Raw genomic sequence first — 6,770 nt, 5'->3', positions numbered from 1 at the left:
AAAGCTTTCTCTGGGAGCAGCAGCACATCGTCTTCTACATCTTCACCTCCTGGAGCGTGAATGGCGCTGGTCACCGTACAACGGTCGCCAACCCTTAGCACAACCTCCAGTCCATGCGTGCTGGTGAGTTCCCTCTCTAATTCAGCAGTTTGTCTTTTGTTATTAAATTATTTTGTACATTTCCCAGCAGTAGCTGGGAGTACTCTTCGTCTGCGCAAGCGCAGAACCACACTGAGCTTATCAGTGATATACGTGCAGTAGTGTAGAAAAACTAGCCGGTCACACTTTATCCTGTTTAAAAACCACAGTTTCATGTCTGGTATTCATGCATGATACTTAAACCACTTAAAAATGCTCCATGAAATTCGGCGAGCTGTTAGCTAGTGCAAAGAGTGGTTTTCAGCAGTTTTGTGAGGTAGTTGTGATAGCTGTGTTGCTGACTACTGATCTGAAGTGTTTCATGTGAAGTGTACTTGATTCATTTTATTCTACACTGACGTTCTGTTGAATGTGATTACGATAATGATGAAGTAAATGTTTGCTTTTAAGGGTGTTATTTCTTAACCCCATGTGTCCCGAGCAGATCTTTTTATAATAGTCTCCTTAAACATTTAAGATGTATTTGGAAAACTAGTCTTATTTCCAGCTGCGTCTGTTTTAATGGTTAGAACTTTTACATTTGTTTACTCATCAACTGTAGGAATTTTATAAAGTCTGACATTGTTTTTTCCCATATTTCCTAATTACTTTGAAATAGGTTTTCTCTCAATCACTCAGTGTAGACATGCTCACAACATTTGTGGCATTGTATCTGTAGTGTGTGACAATGAACAGCCATGTCATTTAATTGTGCCTGCTTAAAAATTCTCAGAAATGATAGTCACCATTTTGGAACTAGACAACATCATCCAGTTGAATACGTTTGTTAATGACAAGGGGAGATGGTGCATGAAAAGTAGATAAACGCTGTCTAGCCCATGTCACATTTAGTCTTGTCTTATGGCAAGTAGGGACTACATCTCATTGACAGGAGGATAACTCCCTGTGGCAAGACATTTCATAATGTTAGCCCTGGGGCCTGTTCCTGCACCCGAAATGTCATTGTTATTAGAGATGATAACTTGGGCCTGTGAGAATCTGAAGGCTTTTGTTCAGATATGGGTTCATGTTTGAGACCAAATAAGGGGTTTTGAAGCTGTGTTTGGAATGGAATACAAGCGTACTGCTTACTGTAAAATATACTGTATACTGTATATGCTTACTACTATTTTATGAATAGTATTTAAAACAGTATAAAGGATGTTTATGTAAGCGTTTTAGATTACTAGATTGCACATTTAATTGCATAGTAACCGTCTCCCTATTAGTAATTTTTTAGATAAAAAACCCCCACTTATTTTGCTTAAAATTACATGTGATAATTTAAGGTCAAGTTGAGAGAATTGTATTGTGGGATACAGTATCCACTGCAGTATGCTTTGATGCATGCAGATGGTGCAATAACCAGAGAAAAACGGAATTGCACTTGAACCAGCCAGTTTAGCCAATGCATTTGTGCCTAGACTTATTGCATGCATGCATAAATATCAAAACTTTGTGGCCGTGCCACTGTCTTTGAATGTATCACATAGCACTGTGCTAAAGATCTTTTCTAAACGTGCCTTTTGCCTCACGTTTGCAAGTTATATGCTGCAGTTATATGTTTATGCCCACACAGTAAAATTATGGCAACACTTTAAAAAAAGGTTCCATTTGTTAACATTATTTAACAACATTACTGTAGTTAACATGAACTAATTAATAGGGCTGTCGATTTAATGCATTAATTCAGTGCAATTAATTTGACAAAAAAATAACACGTTAAAAAAATTAACGCAATTAATTGCACCATAATAAGAAAGATTCCTAAGAAATGCAAGCTTGTAATACCACCTGTTTACTCCAGAGTGCAGTAAGTGAAATTACAGCTGTATGAGCAACGCACAGTTTATACAGTGAAGAAAACAACCCACAACAAAGACATGCATTTACATTTACATTTACATTTATGCATTTGGCAGACGCTTTTATCCAAAGCGACTTACAGTGCACTTATTACAGGGACAATCCCCCCGGAGAAACCTGGAGTTAAGTGCCTTGCTCAAGGGCCCAACAGTGACATCTTGGTGGTGCTTGGGCTTGAACCCCTGACCTTCTGGTCAGTAACCTTGAGTCTCAACCACTGAGCCACCACTGCCTCAGCGTGTTTTGAACATGCGTTCAAAACACTTGAAGGAATGCAAATGCGAACTAAGGGATATGAAGATGTGTTTAAAGATTGAGTATTAAACTATATTTAACTTGAAACAGTGAACTAAACATTTTATGTTTGTGATGCAACAGCCCGAGATGCGACACAAGCATGTCTGACGCAGGTGTAGATTGACAGGCTCTTAAACAAGCCCTCCATAAAATAAATAAATCTCCAACTGATTGACAAATTCACTTGTGAAATGGATTGCTGTGAACTGTGTGCCAATGATTGTCTTATGATCAATAATATGGTAGTAAACAATACATTGTATTCTAAAGCCGCTTCTTGTTTGGCTTTATCAATGATTAACTCTTCTGCTACAAGAATGTAAAGCATTTTAATTATCTGAATATTTGTTATTTTATATATATATATATATATATTATATATTGATATAATTTTAAAATATTTAAAGATAACTATGTATAATTATATATTGATATAAATATGTATAATCATTATATATTGAATTGATGTTATATGATGGGCTTTCTCAGCAAATATTTGTATATGCGATTAATCGTGAATTATTAATCGGGACACATGTAATTAATCTGATTAAAAATTGTAATCGATTGACAGCCCTACTAATTAAGTTAATGTTAGTTACAACATATACTAATACATGTTTAAAATCAAAAGTTAATGCACCATGAACTAACAATGAACAATTGTATTTTTATTAACTAACATTACGATTAATAAATGCTGTATAAATATATTGTTCATTATTTGTTCATGTTACCATTAGTTATGCATTAACTAATGTTAAAAAAAAGAAACCTTTTTATTAAGCGTTTATAAAAAGGTTTTATAATGACATTAATTATGAATTGCTAACATTTATGTGTATTGAAAACAGTTATGCATAGTTCTATTGTCAATATCAAAAAGTCATTGTGACATACTGGCAAACAAAAACCATGAGAGCATCACACACAGCAGAGATGCATTAAAATATAAGAGCTAAAAATTTGTTTACTGTCTTTGGCGTGTTGTAACACAAATCACTAATTATTAACCAAATGCATGAACATGCTGCGTCGTTATTGAAGGTTAAACGGTTATATCTGTTTTAAGTGGTATTATAACCAACATTAATCTGATTAAAATTGGGGTCCTCACAGAATGGCGCTGGAATGAATGACTAATTCATAGCAGAGCGTTTATGTTAAAGAGAGTAAAGCTAAAAGCACTCATGAAGGCTCAATCACTCCACACAATGTCTGATTGTCACAACTCGCATTATATCACGTGTACTCAGATTTGTATTTGCGTGTTTATTTTTTGTTTAATTCGTTTTTTATTCCCATTAGCAGTCTCTTTATCCTCTTCCTGGTCACTGTGCTATGAGTCAGAATAACTACCATAATGACTCTTAAAAAAATGGGAAACTTAATTTTCATACGCGTGTAATTCTTTCAAATTTTTTTAAAAACAAAATGACGTATTCAAGTGAATTACATCATGTCTAAAATTTACATTTGTGAATGCTTAGAATTGCCAGCATCTCACCCTCCAAAGGCCGCTCTGTCTCACTACAAGGGCTGAGCAAGCGCTTATTAGAGGGGCAGTGTGTGTGATTCCCTACATGGTGCACAAAAGATCGGCCCTTATTCTAGGTACGATCATGGATTTAAGACGAATATCGGGCAATTTTGATTGGTGGCTGATCGATCGGTGCACCCCTAATTTTAGTATGCAATACTAAACACAGCAGGAGGCTCCCATAAACTGATTGAAAACCGGTCTGGGCATTCTCTGTTGACCTCTCTCATCAACAAGGTGTTTTTGTCCACAGAACTACTGCTTTGTTGTTTTTTTGTTTTTCGCACCATTGTCTATACATTCTAGAGACTGTTGCATGTGAAAATCCCAGGAGATCAGCAGACAGAAATCCCCAAACCAGCCCGTCTGGCACCAACAATCATGCCACATTCTAAATCGCTGAGATAAACTATGTTCCCCATTGGTTGATGTGAACATTTACTGAGATACAATAGATAAAAGATGGCGTTGCGGATGGCAGCCTCGGTGTGGAGCTCCAATTAGCTATATGCATGGAACGTTAATTACAACTTCCGGAATAATATAAGCCAGCCTCTACATTTGTAGAGATTTATACCAGTGAACAATACATATCATTTCAAGTTTTGTATAGATTTGTAAAAATGAGCAATAAAACCTGAACCAAAACATATGAACTGATTGAAGGTTAATAATGGAAATTTTCAATCCAAAAGCATAAGTAGGTAAAAGTAATCAACCTTTTGTTTGATTGTTTTTATGACTCTCCCATCTCTTAATATTCTTTGTCATCTTCAGCGTAAACTACAAAATCACACCATTCTGAAATGGTAATGAGTTGTTGTCACTTTAGAGCAGAAACGAAAACCATTCATTTTGACACACAGTTTTTGATTACCGGTAATAGAAATGTAAGAAAGAGGAGTGGGTGGATTTTTAACATTGTAGGGTGGTTGTGTACACACACTGCCAACTCGCATTTATGTACACACACCATGTAAAAGTGAATTTTGCATAATAGGTCCCCTTTAACAAAGCAGTATTCCTCTACTGCTTTGGGCTCCATCTGAAGGCCCCTCTTAATTTCTCCACTCTGATAGCCTGGCCTCAAAATTCTCAGTGCCAGACTCTCTGCTGAGGACTGTCCTCTCACATTGCAAAACTCTCTAGAAATATATTAATATATACAAACACCATAAGTTTAAATAGCATGAATAACAAAATGCTGACAGTCGTGTCACAAAGTTTACAAGTACTTGAATCTAGAGGAAGTCACACGTGGCTTTCTTAATTGATGCCATTCCTTCGGTGTGCTTTGCTGCCTTCTGCTTTTCTCAATTTGGTCGCCATGACCTCTGATATTGCTAGAGAATTCATGTGCATCTGCTGATGGTAGCTTAACACAAAACAGCACTCTGAGGGACCAAGACAGTAGCCATAAAGGGGTAAGGATGTCGTGGTGGTGTGGTGGTATGTGGGCAAGTTTTTGGTGGACTCCATGCTAGAAGGTGATAGGAGAGAACACTCCCTTCTTGAACTTTTCCAAAGGCACTGCCCACAAATAGTACATCCCCTGCTATTCCCATTGTTGTTTTGGGTGGAGCAGTTTCCCTTGGCATTCCTTGGTAAATCTCATTCACACACAGAACTGTCATGTCTGGAAGGTCACAGGCTCGGTCACAGGCCCCTTTGTACAAGTTACTCGTGAAAATATACACGACTGAACAGTTAGACAAGCGTTTATTTACTGTTTGTTATCATCATAAATTAATGCTTTTCATGTCAAATTCTACTTCAGTGTTGTGTAGCTCTATGCTACAGGGATGTTGTGTACGTATGTGTGTGTCTCTGTGTATGGACATTCAGTTTAATTAGAGGTTCATCTAAAGTCTAATAAAGACTAGTCTAAAAATACAAAGTACAATTTTACATTTCAAGTACATATTTTAATTCATGTAGCTGACATACTGCCCATTCCTACACTTTACCTACCGGTAATCCCTTCTGCCAATCTTTTCCCCTTGGGCCTAGCTGACAACACCACCATCTCATTTGTTAGACCAGGTTTAAAGCCCTGTCAAGAAATGTTGTACAAGAACTTATTTACTTTGTGTACATTTTGTTTAGCTCATATGATCACATATTTTCATAAGGAAGGATGCTGTGTGCAGCCTTGAAAGTTGATGCGATTTACATGACATAACCAGGAAGAAGTGAGACACATGATGTAACATAATATGTTAATTGTGGTAGTGTTGAAAACATCACCTGGGTTCTAGGTTTGTGCCACTGCTGCTCAGAACCTGTGCAGCTGTGAGTAGGGGGGACAGCAGTTTCTCCCTGTTGGCTGTAATGTGAGGTCTGGACTATGGAGGAAGTCAAACAACTTAAATGGTGAGAGAGCCTGACATTCTAACCAACACTGACGAGGAAATCATCTAAAACAGTGTGTCATGTGGGAATAATATTGTGTCATTAAACCAGACTAAATTAAACCAACTCTCTGTTCCCACCTCTATCTGTCAGTGGATCACCAACTTTCTAACAGATACGCAGCAGTTAGTGAGACTGGAGAAATTCACTTCCACACTTGTACGTTCAGCAACCAGGTATGTGTGCTCTCCCCACTACACTTCTCCCTGTACACAAATGACTGCACTGCCAAAGACCCCTCTGTCAAGCTCCTGAAGTTTGCAGATGACACTACTATCATCGGCCTCATCCAGGATGACGATGAGTCTGCATACAGAAAGGAGGTTGAACATCTTGCTATCTGGTGCAGTCAAAACAACCTGGAGCTGAACACGTTCAAAACAGTGTAGATGATAGTGGACTTTGGGAGAAACACCCCAACATTGACACCGCTCACCATTCTGAACAGCACTGTGGCAGTAGTTGAATCATTCAGGATCCTGGGCTCTACCATCTCACAGGACCTGAAGTAGGAGAC

The 6,770-nt window shown here is 37.7% G+C and overlaps 1 long non-coding RNA gene across 1 annotated transcript; it reads left to right on the top strand.

Moving 5' to 3' along the window:
• On the top strand, positions 1 to 6,457 carry LOC127631463 (uncharacterized). Its single transcript, XR_007968959.1, has 3 exons — positions 1 to 123; positions 6,100 to 6,214; positions 6,347 to 6,457. It is a non-coding gene; the product is annotated as an uncharacterized LOC127631463 (long non-coding RNA).
• The last annotated feature ends 313 nt before the right edge of the window (positions 6,458 to 6,770 follow it).

This window comes from Xyrauchen texanus, chromosome 38, assembly GCF_025860055.1.
Source record: "Xyrauchen texanus isolate HMW12.3.18 chromosome 38, RBS_HiC_50CHRs, whole genome shotgun sequence".
Taxonomy (NCBI): Eukaryota; Metazoa; Chordata; class Actinopteri; order Cypriniformes; family Catostomidae; genus Xyrauchen; species Xyrauchen texanus.
Note: the sequence above shows the minus strand (reverse complement) of the source record. Positions and strands in the feature narration are given on the sequence as shown.